This window comes from Staurois parvus, unplaced genomic scaffold (genome assembly GCF_062004578.1).
Source record: "Staurois parvus isolate SC_StPar_1 unplaced genomic scaffold, SC_StPar_1.0 ptg001181l, whole genome shotgun sequence".
In the NCBI taxonomy this organism is placed as follows: Eukaryota; Metazoa; Chordata; class Amphibia; order Anura; family Ranidae; genus Staurois; species Staurois parvus.
The window spans coordinates 3,246,919-3,259,113 of NW_028318977.1; the positions used below are offsets into that span (position 1 = coordinate 3,246,919).

At 50.6% G+C, this 12,195-nt stretch overlaps 11 non-coding genes across 11 annotated transcripts; all 11 read right to left on the reverse strand.

Annotated features, from left to right (window-relative positions):
• Positions 1-447: 447 nt before the first annotated feature.
• TRNAE-CUC (transfer RNA glutamic acid (anticodon CUC)) lies at positions 448-519 on the reverse strand. Its single transcript has one exon. It is a non-coding gene; the product is annotated as a tRNA-Glu (tRNA).
• Positions 520-1,420: 901 nt separating this feature from the next.
• Positions 1,421-1,492, reverse strand: TRNAE-CUC (transfer RNA glutamic acid (anticodon CUC)). Its single transcript has one exon. It is a non-coding gene; the product is annotated as a tRNA-Glu (tRNA).
• A 901-nt stretch (positions 1,493-2,393) lies between these two features.
• On the reverse strand, positions 2,394-2,465 carry TRNAE-CUC (transfer RNA glutamic acid (anticodon CUC)). Its single transcript has one exon. It is a non-coding gene; the product is annotated as a tRNA-Glu (tRNA).
• Positions 2,466-3,366: 901 nt separating this feature from the next.
• On the reverse strand, positions 3,367-3,438 carry TRNAE-CUC (transfer RNA glutamic acid (anticodon CUC)). The gene has a single exon. It is a non-coding gene; the product is annotated as a tRNA-Glu (tRNA).
• Positions 3,439-5,312: 1,874 nt separating this feature from the next.
• TRNAE-CUC (transfer RNA glutamic acid (anticodon CUC)) lies at positions 5,313-5,384 on the reverse strand. The gene has a single exon. It is a non-coding gene; the product is annotated as a tRNA-Glu (tRNA).
• A 901-nt stretch (positions 5,385-6,285) lies between these two features.
• TRNAE-CUC (transfer RNA glutamic acid (anticodon CUC)) lies at positions 6,286-6,357 on the reverse strand. The gene has a single exon. It is a non-coding gene; the product is annotated as a tRNA-Glu (tRNA).
• A 1,676-nt stretch (positions 6,358-8,033) lies between these two features.
• TRNAE-CUC (transfer RNA glutamic acid (anticodon CUC)) lies at positions 8,034-8,105 on the reverse strand. The gene has a single exon. It is a non-coding gene; the product is annotated as a tRNA-Glu (tRNA).
• Positions 8,106-9,006: 901 nt separating this feature from the next.
• On the reverse strand, positions 9,007-9,078 carry TRNAE-CUC (transfer RNA glutamic acid (anticodon CUC)). Its single transcript has one exon. It is a non-coding gene; the product is annotated as a tRNA-Glu (tRNA).
• Positions 9,079-9,979: 901 nt separating this feature from the next.
• Positions 9,980-10,051, reverse strand: TRNAE-CUC (transfer RNA glutamic acid (anticodon CUC)). The gene has a single exon. It is a non-coding gene; the product is annotated as a tRNA-Glu (tRNA).
• A 901-nt stretch (positions 10,052-10,952) lies between these two features.
• On the reverse strand, positions 10,953-11,024 carry TRNAE-CUC (transfer RNA glutamic acid (anticodon CUC)). The gene has a single exon. It is a non-coding gene; the product is annotated as a tRNA-Glu (tRNA).
• Positions 11,025-11,925: 901 nt separating this feature from the next.
• Positions 11,926-11,997, reverse strand: TRNAE-CUC (transfer RNA glutamic acid (anticodon CUC)). The gene has a single exon. It is a non-coding gene; the product is annotated as a tRNA-Glu (tRNA).
• Between the last annotated feature and the right edge of the window lie 198 nt (positions 11,998-12,195).

The window sequence follows — 12,195 nt, forward strand, 5'->3', positions numbered from 1 at the left end:
CACCCAAGAGCATCTGGCTGCATCAGAAGGAGTTGACTCGTAACCTGGTGTTTATCCAGAAGGCAAAGTCCCATTACTTATGCAATGCTGTCATCAAGTGTGCCTCCGAGCATCTTTGGCTATGGTCGACAGAGTCTGGGAAGAAAGCGGCAAAGGTTTTGAGAAAGTGGCTTCTCAGAAAGAGACCGACATCAAGCAGCAGAGACTGGCGTTGACGCATTTCATGTCATCGTCATTGTGTTTGTATTAAGCTGGCTGAGTTGGCCAGGTGGGTATAAAGGCTGGAAAAGGTTCACAATGCTGATTGGAGCTGAGAAAGCCATTGGGATGGATGGCGAAACCTTTATCAGCTCTGCTAGGCAGAAGCCCAGACGACGGTGTCCAGCTACTACCAGTGTTCTAATAGAAGCAGAAAACCTGCTGGCTTCGGGTGGAGAAAGAAGACTTTTCCCTGACCGGGAATCGAACCCGGGCCGCGGCGGTGAGAGCGCCGAATCCTAGCCACTAGACCACCAGGGAGAGCTGGTTTGGCTCTTCCCAGGCAAGCGAGAGGAAGTCAAGGGCAAATTGCTGATGCGGAGTGGATGCATTCTGGAGTCAGAAGCAATATCTCCAAAAAGGGGTGAAGGAGGCTCTTCTTCTAGCTACAGCTGGTTAGCAGTGGATTGTCCTCACCTCTAAACAGCCCTTTCAAAAGGAGAGCTTGTGTTCCCTAAACTCGGATCTAAAGTGGCAGGGAGAGCGTGGGCTACTAATCACCAGACAACAAGGGCCTGCGGGTTTAGCCAGTCTGTTGCTTCAAAGAAAACCCTGACTCCACCCAACAGCATATTATCGGTGCATGGGAAGGAGTGGACCTCTAACATCTTATTGTTCCAGAAGGCAAGGTCTGGAGATTGGCTAATGCTAGTCACCAGAAAGCAAGGGAACTGCTAGTGTAGCCAGTCTGCTGCTTTAAATCAAACGCCGACTCCACCCAAGAGCATCTGGCTGCATCAGAAGGAGTTGACTCGTAACCTGGTGTTTATCCAGAAGGCAAAGTCCCATTACTTATGCAATGCTGTCATCAAGTGTGCCTCCGAGCATCTTTGGCTATGGTCGACAGAGTCTGGGAAGAAAGCGGCAAAGGTTTTGAGAAAGTGGCTTCTAAGAAAGAGACCGACATCAAGCAGCAGAGACTGGCGTTGACGCATTTCATGTCACCGTCATTGTGTTTGTATTAAGCTGGCTGAGTTGGCCAGGTGGGTATAAAGGCTGGAAAAGGTTCACAATGCTGATTGGAGCTGAGAAAGCCATTGGGATGGATGGCGAAACCTTTTTCAGCTCTGCTAGGCAGAAGCCCAGACGACGGTGTCCAGCTACTACCAGTGTTCTGAAAGAAGCAGAAAACCTGCTGGCTTCGGGTGGAGAAAGAAGATTTTTCCCTGACCGGGAATCGAACCCGGGCCGCGGCGGTGAGAGCGCCGAATCCTAGCCACTAGACCACCAGGGAGAGCTGGTTTGGCTCTTCCCAGGCAAGCGAGAGGAAGTCAAGGGCAAATTGCTGATGCGGAGTGGATGCATTCTGGAGTCAGAAGCAATATCTCCAAAAAGGGGTGAAGGAGGCTCTTCTTCTAGCTACAGCTGGTTAGCAGTGGATTGTCCTCACCTCTAAACAGCCCTTTCAAAAGCAGAGCTTGTGTTCCCTGACCTCGGATCTAAAGTGGCAGGGAGAGCGTGGGCTACTAATCACCAGACAACAAGGGCCTGCGGGTTTAGCCAGTCTGTTGCTTCAAAGAAAACCCTGACTCCACCCAACAGCATATTATCGGTGCATGGGAAGGAGTGGACCTCTAACATCTTATTGTTCCAGAAGGCAAGGTCTGGAGATTGGCTAATGCTAGTCACCAGAAAGCAAGGGAACTACTAGTGTAGCCAGTCTGTTGCTTTAAATCAAACGCCGACTCCACCCAAGAGCATCTGGCTGCATCAGAAGGAGTTGACTCGTAACCTGGTGTTTATCCAGAAGGCAAAGTCCCATTACATATGCAATGCTGTCATCAAGTGTGCCTCCGAGCATCTTTGGCTATGGTCGACAGAGTCTGGGAAGAAAGCGGCAAAGGTTTTGAGAAAGTGGCTTCTCAGAAAGAGACCGACATCAAGCAGCAGAGACTGGCGTTGACGCATTTCATGTCACCGTCATTGTGTTTGTATTAAGCTGGCTGAGTTGGCCAGGTGGGTATAAAGGCTGGAAAAGGTTCACAATGCTGATTGGAGCTGAGAAAGCCATTGGGATGGATGGCGAAACCTTTTTCAGCTCTGCTAGGCAGAAGCCCAGACGACGGTGTCCAGCTACTACCAGTGTTCTGAAAGAAGCAGAAAACCTGCTGGCTTCGGGTGGAGAAAGAAGATTTTTCCCTGACCGGGAATCGAACCCGGGCCGCGGTGGTGAGAGCGCCAAATCCTAGCCACTAGACCACCAGGGAGAGCTGGTTTGGCTCTTCCCAGGCAAGCGAGAGGAAGTCAAGGGCAAATTGCTGATGCGGAGTGGATGCATTCTGGAGTCAGAAGCAATATCTCCAAAAAGGGGTGAAGGAGGCTCTTCTTCTAGCTACAGCTGGTTAGCAGTGGATTGTCCTCACCTCTAAACAGCCCTTTCAAAAGGAGAGCTTGTGTTCCCTAAACTCGGATCTAAAGTGGCAGGGAGAGCGTGGGCTACTAATCACCAGACAACAAGGGCCTGCGGGTTTAGCCAGTCTGTTGCTTCAAAGAAAACCCTGACTCCACCCAACAGCATATTATCGGTGCATGGGAAGGAGTGGACCTCTAACATCTTATTGTTCCAGAAGGCAAGGTCTGGAGATTGGCTAATGCTAGTCACCAGAAAGCAAGGGAACTGCTAGTGTAGCCAGTCTGCTGCTTTAAATCAAACGCCGACTCCACCCAAGAGCATCTGGCTGCATCAGAAGGAGTTGACTCGTAACCTGGTGTTTATCCAGAAGGCAAAGTCCCATTACTTATGCAATGCTGTCATCAAGTGTGCCTCCGAGCATCTTTGGCTATGGTCGACAGAGTCTGGGAAGAAAGCGGCAAAGGTTTTGAGAAAGTGGCTTCTCAGAAAGAGACCGACATCAAGCAGCAGAGACTGGCGTTGACGCATTTCATGTCACCGTCATTGCGTTTGTATTAAGCTGGCTGAGTTGGCCAGGTGGGTATAAAGGCTGGAAAAGGTTCACAATGCTGATTGGAGCTGAGAAAGCCATTGGGATGGATGGCGAAACCTTTTTCAGCTCTGCTAGGCAGAAGCCCAGACGACGGTGTCCAGCTACTACCAGTGTTCTGAAAGAAGCAGAAAACCTGCTGGCTTCGGGTGGAGAAAGAAGATTTTTCCCTGACCGGGAATCGAACCCGGGCCGCGGCGGTGAGAGCGCCGAATCCTAGCCACTAGACCACCAGGGAGAGCTGGTTTGGCTCTTCCCAGGCAAGCGAGAGGAAGTCAAGGGCAAATTGCTGATGCGGAGTGGATGCATTCTGGAGTCAGAAGCAATATCTCCAAAAAGGGGTGAAGGAGGCTCTTCTTCTAGCTACAGCTGGTTAGCAGTGGATTGTCCTCACCTCTAAACAGCCCTTTCAAAAGGAGAGCTTGTGTTCCCTGACCTCGGATCTAAAGTGGCAGGGAGAGCGTGGGCTACTAATCACCAGACAACAAGGGCCTGCGGGTTTAGCCAGTCTGTTGCTTCAAAGAAAACCCTGACTCCACCCAACAGCATATTATCGGTGCATGGGAAGGAGTGGACCTCTAACATCTTATTGTTCCAGAAGGCAAGGTCTGGAGATTGGCTAATGCTAGTCACCAGAAAGCAAGGGAACTGCTAGTGTAGCCAGTCTGTTGCTTTAAATCAAACGCCGACTCCACCCAAGAGCATCTGGCTGCATCAGAAGGAGTTGACTCGTAACCTGGTGTTTATCCAGAAGGCAAAGTCCCATTACTTATGCAATGCTGTCATCAAGTGTTCCTCTGAGCATCTTTGGCTATGGTCGACAGAGTCTGGGAAGAAAGCGGCAACGGTTTTGAGAAAGTGGATTCCCAGAAAGAGACCGACATCAAGCAGCAGAGACTGGCGTTGACGCATTTCATGTCACCGTCATTGTGTTTGTATTAAGCTGGCTGAGTTGGCCAGGTGGGTATAAAGGCTGGAAAAGGTTCACAATGCTGATTGGAGCTGAGAAAGCCATTGGGATGGATGGCGAAACCTTTATCAGCTCTGCTAGGCAGAAGCCCAGACGACGGTGTCCAGCTACTACCAGTGTTCTGAAAGAAGCAGAAAACCTGCTGGCTTCGGGTGGAGAAAGAAGACTTTTCCCTGACAGGGAATCGAACCCGGGCCGCGGCGGTGAGAGCGCCTTATCCTAGCCACTAGACCACCAGGGAGAGCTGGTTTGGCTCTTCCCAGGCAAGCGAGAGGAAGTTAAGGGCAAATTGCTGATGCGGAGTGGATGCATTCTGGAGTCAGAAGCAATATCTCCAAAAAGGGGTGAAGGAGGCTCTTCTTCTAGCTACAGCTGGTTAGCAGTGGATTGTCCTCACCTCTAAACAGCCCTTTCAAAAGGAGAGCTTGTGTTCCCTGACCTAGGATCTAAAGTGGCAGGGAGAGCGTGGGCTACTAATCACCAGACAACAAGGGCCTGCGGGTTTAGCCAGTCTGTTGCTTCAAAGAAAACCCTGACTCCACCCAACAGCATATTATCGGTGCATGGGAAGGAGTGGACCTCTAACATCTTATTGTTCCAGAAGGCAAGGTCTGGAGATTGGCTAATGCTAGTCACCAGAAAGCAAGGGAACTGCTAGTGTAGCCAGTCTGTTGCTTTAAATCAAACGCCGACTCCACCCAAGAGCATCTGGCTGCATCAGAAGGAGTTGACTCGTAACCTGGTGTTTATCCAGAAGGCAAAGTCCCATTACTTATGCAATGCTGTCATCAAGTGTGCCTCCGAGCATCTTTGGCTATGGTCGACAGAGTCTGGGAAGAAAGCGGCAAAGGTTTTGAGAAAGTGGCTTCTCAGAAAGAGACCGACATCAAGCAGCAGAGACTGGCGTTGACGCATTTCATGTCACCGTCATTGTGTTTGTATTAAGCTGGCTGAGTTGGCCAGGTGGGTATAAAGGCTGGAAAAGGTTCACAGTGCTGATTGGAGCTGAGAAAGCCATTGGGATGGATGGCGAAACCATTATCAGCTCTGCTAGGCAGAAGCCCAGACGACGGTGTCCAGCTACTACCAGTGTTCTGAAAGAAGCAGGAAACCTGCTGGCTTCGGGTGGAGAAAGAAGATTTTTCCCTGACCGGGAATCGAACCCGGGCCGCGGCGGTGAGAGCGCCAAATCCTAGCCACTAGACCACCAGGGAGAGCTGGTTTGGCTCTTCCCAGGCAAGCGAGAGGAAGTCAAGGGCAAATTGCTGATGCGGAGTGGATGCATTCTGGAGTCAGAAGCAATATCTCCAAAAAGGGGTGAAGGAGGCTCTTCTTCTAGCTACAGCTGGTTAGCAGTGGATTGTCCTCACCTCTAAACAGCCCTTTCAAAAGGAGAGCTTGTGTTCCCTGACCTCGGATCTAAAGTGGCAGGGAGAGCGTGGGCTACTAATCACCAGACAACAAGGGCCTGCGGGTTTAGCCAGTCTGTTGCTTCAAAGAAAACCCTGACTCCACCCAACAGCATATTTTCGGTGCATGGGAAGGAGTGGACCTCTAACATCTTATTGTTCCAGAAGGCAAGGTCTGGAGATTGGCTAATGCTAGTCACCAGAAAGCAAGGGAACTGCTAGTGTAGCCAGTCTGTTGCTTTAAATCAAACGCCGACTCCACCCAAGAGCATCTGGCTGCATCAGAAGGAGTTGACTCGTAACCTGGTGTTTATCCAGAAGGCAAAGTCCCATTACTTATGCAATGCTGTCATCAAGTGTGCCTCCGAGCATCTTTGGCTATGGTCGACAGAGTCTGGGAAGAAAGCGGCAAAGGTTTTGAGAAAGTGGCTTCTCAGAAAGAGACCGACATCAAGCAGCAGAGACTGGCGTTGACGCATTTCATGTCACCGTCATTGTGTTTGTATTAAGCTGGCTGAGTTGGCCAGGTGGGTATAAAGGCTGGAAAAGGTTCACAGTGCTGATTGGAGCTGAGAAAGCCATTGGGATGGATGGCGAAACCTTTTTCAGCTCTGCTAGGCAGAAGCCCAGACGACGGTGTCCAGCTACTACCAGTGTTCTGAAAGAAGCAGAAAACCTGCTGGCTTCGGGTGGAGAAAGAAGATTTTTCCCTGACCGGGAATCGAACCCTGGCCGCGGCGGTGAGAGCGCCGAATCCTAGCCACTAGACCACCAGGGAGAGCTGGTTTGGATGTTCCCAGGCAAGCGAGAGGAAGTCAAGGGCAAATTGCTGATGCGGAGTGGATGCATTCTGGAGTCAGAAGCAATATCTCCAAAAAGGGGTGAAGGAGGCTCTTCTTCTAGCTACAGCTGGTTAGCAGTGGATTGTCCTCACCTCTAAACAGCCCTTTCAAAAGGAGAGCTTGTGTTCCCTGACCTCGGATCTAAAGTGGCAGGGAGAGCGTGGGCTACTGATAACCAGACAACAAGGGCCTGCGGGTTTAGCCAGTCTGTTGCTTCAAAGAAAACCCTGACTCCACCCAACAGCATATTATCGGTGCATGGGAAGGAGTGGACCTCTAACATCTTATTGTTCCAGAAGGCAAGGTCTGGAGATTGGCTAATGCTAGTCACCAGAAAGCAAGGGAACTGCTAGTGTAGCCAGTCTGTTGCTTTAAATCAAACGCCGACTCCACCCAAGAGCATCTGGCTGCATCAGAAGGAGTTGACTCGTAACCTGGTGTTTATCCAGAAGGCAAAGTCCCATTACTTATGCAATGCTGTCATCAAGTGTGCCTCTGAGCATCTTTGGCTATGGTCGACAGAGTCTGGGAAGAAAGCGGCAACGGTTTTGAGAAAGTGGCTTCCCAGAAAGAGACCGACATCAAGCAGCAGAGACTGGCGTTGACGCATTTCATGTCACCGTCATTGTGTTTGTATTAAGCTGGCTGAGTTGGCCAGGTGGGTATAAAGGCTGGAAAAGCGCCGAATCCTAGCCACTAGACCACCAGGGAGAGCTGGTTTGGCTCTTCCCAGGCAAGCGAGAGGAAGTCAAGGGCAAATTGCTGATGCGGAGTGGATGCATTCTGGAGTCAGAAGCAATATCTCCAAAAAGGGGTGAAGGAGGCTCTTCTTCTAGCTACAGCTGGTTAGCAGTGGATTGTCCTCACCTCTAAACAGCCCTTTCAAAAGGAGAGCTTGTGTTCCCTGACCTCGGATCTAAAGTGGCAGGGAGAGCGTGGGCTACTAATCACCAGACAACAAGGGCCTGCGGGTTTAGCCAGTCTGTTGCTTCAAAGAAAACCCTGACTCCACCCAACAGCATATTATCGGTGCATGGGAAGGAGTGGACCTCTAACATCTTATTGTTCCAGAAGGCAAGGTCTGGAGATTGGCTAATGCTAGTCACCAGAAAGCAAGGGAACTGCTAGAGTAGCCAGTCTGTTGCTTTAAATCAAACGCCGACTCCACCCAAGAGCATCTGGCTGCATCAGAAGGAGTAGACTCGTAACCTGGTGTTTATCCAGAAGGCAAAGTCCCATTACTTATGCAATGCTGTCATCAAGTGTGCCTCCGAGCATCTATGGCTATGGTCGACAGAGTCTGGGAAGAAAGCGGCAAAGGTTTTGAGAAAGTGGCTTCTCAGAAAGAGACCGACATCAAGCAGCAGAGACTGGCGTTGACGCATTTCATGTCACCGTCATTGTGTTTGTATTAAGCTGGCTGAGTTGGCCAGGTGGGTATAAAGGCTGGAAAAGGTTCACAATGCTGATGGGAGCTGAGAAAGCCATTGGGATTGATGGCGAAACCTTTTTCAGCTCTGCTAGGCAGAAGCCCAGACGACGGTGTCCAGCTACTACCAGTGTTCTGAAAGAAGCAGAAAACCTGCTGGCTTTGGGTGGAGAAAGAAGATTTTTCCCTGACCGGGAATCGAACCCGGGCCGCGGCGGTGAGAGCGCCGAATCCTAGCCACTAGACCACCAGGGAGAGCTGGTTTGGCTCTTCCCAGGCAAGCGAGAGGAAGTTAAGGGCAAATTGCTGATGCGGAGTGGATGCATTCTGGAGTCAGAAGCTATATCTCCAAAAAGGGGTGAAGGAGGCTCTTCTTCTAGCTACAGCTGGTTAGCAGTGGATTGTCCTCACCTCTAAACAGCCCTTTCAAAAGGAGAGCTTGTGTTCCCTGACCTCGGATCTAAAGTGGCAGGGAGAGCGTGGGCTACTAATCACAAGACAACAAGGGCCTGCGGGTTTAGCCAGTCTGTTGCTTCAAAGAAAACCCTGACTCCACCCAACAGCATATTATCGGTGCATGGGAAGGAGTGGACCTCTAACATCTTATTGTTCCAGAAGGCAAGGTCTGGAGATTGGCTAATGCTAGTCACCAGAAAGCAAGGGAACTGCTAGTGTAGCCAGTCTGTTGCTTTAAATCAAACGCCGACTCCACCCAAGAGCATCTGGCTGCATCAGAAAGAGTTGACTCGTAACCTGGTGTTTATCCAGAAGGCAAAGTCCCATTACTTATGCAATGCTGTCATCAAGTGTGCCTCCGAGCATCTTTGGCTATGGTCGACAGAGTCTGGGAAGAAAGCGGCAAAGGTTTTGAGAAAGTGGCTTCTCAGAAAGAGACCGACATCAAGCAGCAGAGATTGGCGTTGACGCATTTCATGTCACCGTCATTGTGTTTGTATTAAGCTGGCTGAGTTGGCCAGGTGGGTGTAAAGGCTGGAAAAGGTTCACAATGCTGATTGGAGCTGAGAAAGCCATTGGGATGGATGGCGAAACCTTTTTCAGCTCTGCTAGGCAGAAGCCCAGACGACTGTGTCCAGCTACTACCAGTGTTCTGAAAGAAGCAGAAAACCTGCTGGCTTCGGGTGGAGAAAGAAGATTTTTCCCTGACCGGGAATCGAACCCGGGCCGCGGCGGTGAGAGCGCCGAATCCTAGCCACTAGACCACCAGGGAGAGCTGGTTTGGCTCTTCCCAGGCAAGCGAGAGGAAGTCAAGGGCAAATTGCTGATGCGGAGTGGATGCATTCTGGAGTCAGAAGCAATATCTCCAAAAAGGGGTGAAGGAGGCTCTTCTTCTAGCTACAGCTGGTTAGCAGTGGATTGTCCTCACCTCTAAACAGCCCTTTCAAAAGGAGAGCTTGTGTTCCCTGACCTCGGATCTAAAGTGGCAGGGAGAGCGTGGGCTACTAATCACCAGACAACAAGGGCCTGCGGGTTTAGCCAGTCTGTTGCTTCAAAGAAAACCCTGACTCCACCCAACAGCATATTATCGGTGCATGGGAAGGAGTGGACCTCTAACATCTTATTGTTCCAGAAGGCAAGGTCTGGAGATTGGCTAATGCTAGTCACCAGAAAGCAAGGGAACTACTAGTGTAGCCAGTCTGTTGCTTTAAATCAAACGCCGACTCCACCCAAGAGCATCTGGCTGCATCAGAAGGAGTTGACTCGTAACCTGGTGTTTATCCAGAAGGCAAAGTCCCATTACATATGCAATGCTGTCATCAAGTGTGCCTCCAAGCATCTTTGGCTATGGTCGACAGAGTCTGGGAAGAAAGGGGCAAAGGTTTTGAGAAAGTGGCTTCTCAGAAAGAGACCGACATCAAGCAGCAGAGACTGGCGTTGACGCATTTCATGTCACCGTCATTGTGTTTGTATTAAGCTGGCTGAGTTGGCCAGGTGGGTATAAAGGCTGGAAAAGGTTCACAATGCTTATTGGAGCTGAGAAAGCCATTGGGATGGATGGCGAAACCTTTTTCAGCTCTGCTAGGCAGAAGCCCAGACGACGGTGTCCAGCTACTACCAGTGTTCTGAAAGAAGCAGAAAACCTGCTGGCTTCGGGTGGAGAAAGAAGATTTTTCCCTGACCGGGAATCGAACCCGGGCCGCGGCGGTGAGAGCGCCGAATCCTAGCCACTAGACCACCAGGGAGAGCTGGTTTGGCTCTTCCCAGGCAAGCGAGAGGAAGTCAAGGGCAAATTGCTGATGCGGAGTGGATGCATTCTGGAGTCAGAAGCAATATCTCCAAAAAGGGGTGAAGGAGGCTCTTCTTCTAGCTACAGCTGGTTAGCAGTGGATTGTCCTCACCTCTAAACAGCCCTTTCAAAAGCAGAGCTTGTGTTCCCTGACCTCGGATCTAAAGTGGCAGGGAGAGCGTGGGCTACTAATCACCAGACAACAAGGGCCTGCGGGTTTAGCCAGTCTGTTGCTTCAAAGAAAACCCTGACTCCACCCAACAGCATATTATCGGTGCATGGGAAGGAGTGGACCTCTAACATCTTATTGTTCCAGAAGGCAAGGTCTGGAGATTGGCTAATGCTAGTCACCAGAAAGCAAGGGAACTACTAGTGTAGCCAGTCTGTTGCTTTAAATCAAACGCCGACTCCACCCAAGAGCATCTGGCTGCATCAGAAGGAGTTGACTCGTAACCTGGTGTTTATCCAGAAGGCAAAGTCCCATTACATATGCAATGCTGTCATCAAGTGTGCCTCCGAGCATCTTTGGCTATGGTCGACAGAGTCTGGGAAGAAAGGGGCAAAGGTTTTGAGAAAGTGGCTTCTCAGAAAGAGACCGACATCAAGCAGCAGAGACTGGCGTTGACGCATTTCATGTCACCGTCATTGTGTTTGTATTAAGCTGGCTGAGTTGGCCAGGTGGGTATAAAGGCTGGAAAAGGTTCACAATGCTGATTGGAGCTGAGAAAGCCATTGGGATGGATGGCGAAACCTTTTTCAGCTCTGCTAGGCAGAAGCCCAGACGACGGTGTCCAGCTACTACCAGTGTTCTGAAAGAAGCAGAAAACCTGCTGGCTTCGGGTGGAGAATGAAGATTTTTCCCTGACCGGGAATCGAACCCGGGCCGCGGCGGTGAGAGCGCCGAATCCTAGCCACTAGACCACCAGGGAGAGCTGGTTTGGCTCTTCCCAGGCAAGCGAGAGGAAGTCAAGGGCAAATTGCTGATGCGGAGTGGATGCATTCTGGAGTCAGAAGCAATATCTCCAAAAAGGGGTGAAGGAGGCTCTTCTTCTAGCTACAGCTGGTTAGCAGTGGATTGTCCTCACCTCTAAACAGCCCTTTCAAAAGCAGAGCTTGTGTTCCCTGACCTCGGATCTAAAGTGGCAGGGAGAGCGTGGGCTACTAATCACCAGACAACAAGGGCCTGCGGGTTTAGCCAGTCTGTTGCTTCAAAGAAAACCCTGACTCCACCCAACAGCATATTATCGGTGCATGGGAAGGAGTGGACCTCTAACATCTTATTGTTCCAGAAGGCAAGGTCTGGAGATTGGCTAATGCTAGTCACCAGAAAGCAAGGGAACTGCTAGAGTAGCCAGTCTGTTGCTTTAAATCAAACGCCGACTCCACCCAAGAGCATCTGGCTGCATCAGAAGGAGTAGACTCGTAACCTGGTGTTTATCCAGAAGGCAAAGTCCCATTACTTATGCAATGCTGTCATCAAGTGTGCCTCCGAGCATCTATGGCTATGGTCGACAGAGTCTGGGAAGAAAGCGGCAAAGGTTTTGAGAAAGTGGCTTCTCAGAAAGAGACCGACATCAAGCAGCAGAGACTGGCGTTGACGCATTTCATGTCACCGTCATTGTGTTTGTATTAAGCTGGCTGAGTTGGCCAGGTGGGTATAAAGGCTGGAAAAGGTTCACAATGCTGATGGGAGCTGAGAAAGCCATTGGGATGGATGGCGAAACCTTTTTCAGCTCTGCTAGGCAGAAGCCCAGACAACGGTGTCCAGCTACTACCCGTGTTCTGAAAGAAGCAGAAAACCTGCTGGCTTCGGGTGGAGAAAGAAGATTTTTCCCTGACCGGGAATCGAACCCGGGCCGCGGCGGTGAGAGCACCAAATCCTAGCCACTAGACCACCAGGGAGAGCTGGTTTGGCTCTTCCCAGGCAAGCGAGAGGAAGTTAAGGGCAAATTGCTGATGCGGAGTGGATGCATTCTGGAGTCAGAAGCTATATCTCCAAAAAGGGGTGAAGGAGGCTCTTCTTCTAGCTACAGCTGGTTAGCAGTGGATTGTCCTCACCTCTAAACAGCCCTTTCAAAAGGAGAGCTTGTGTTCCCTGAC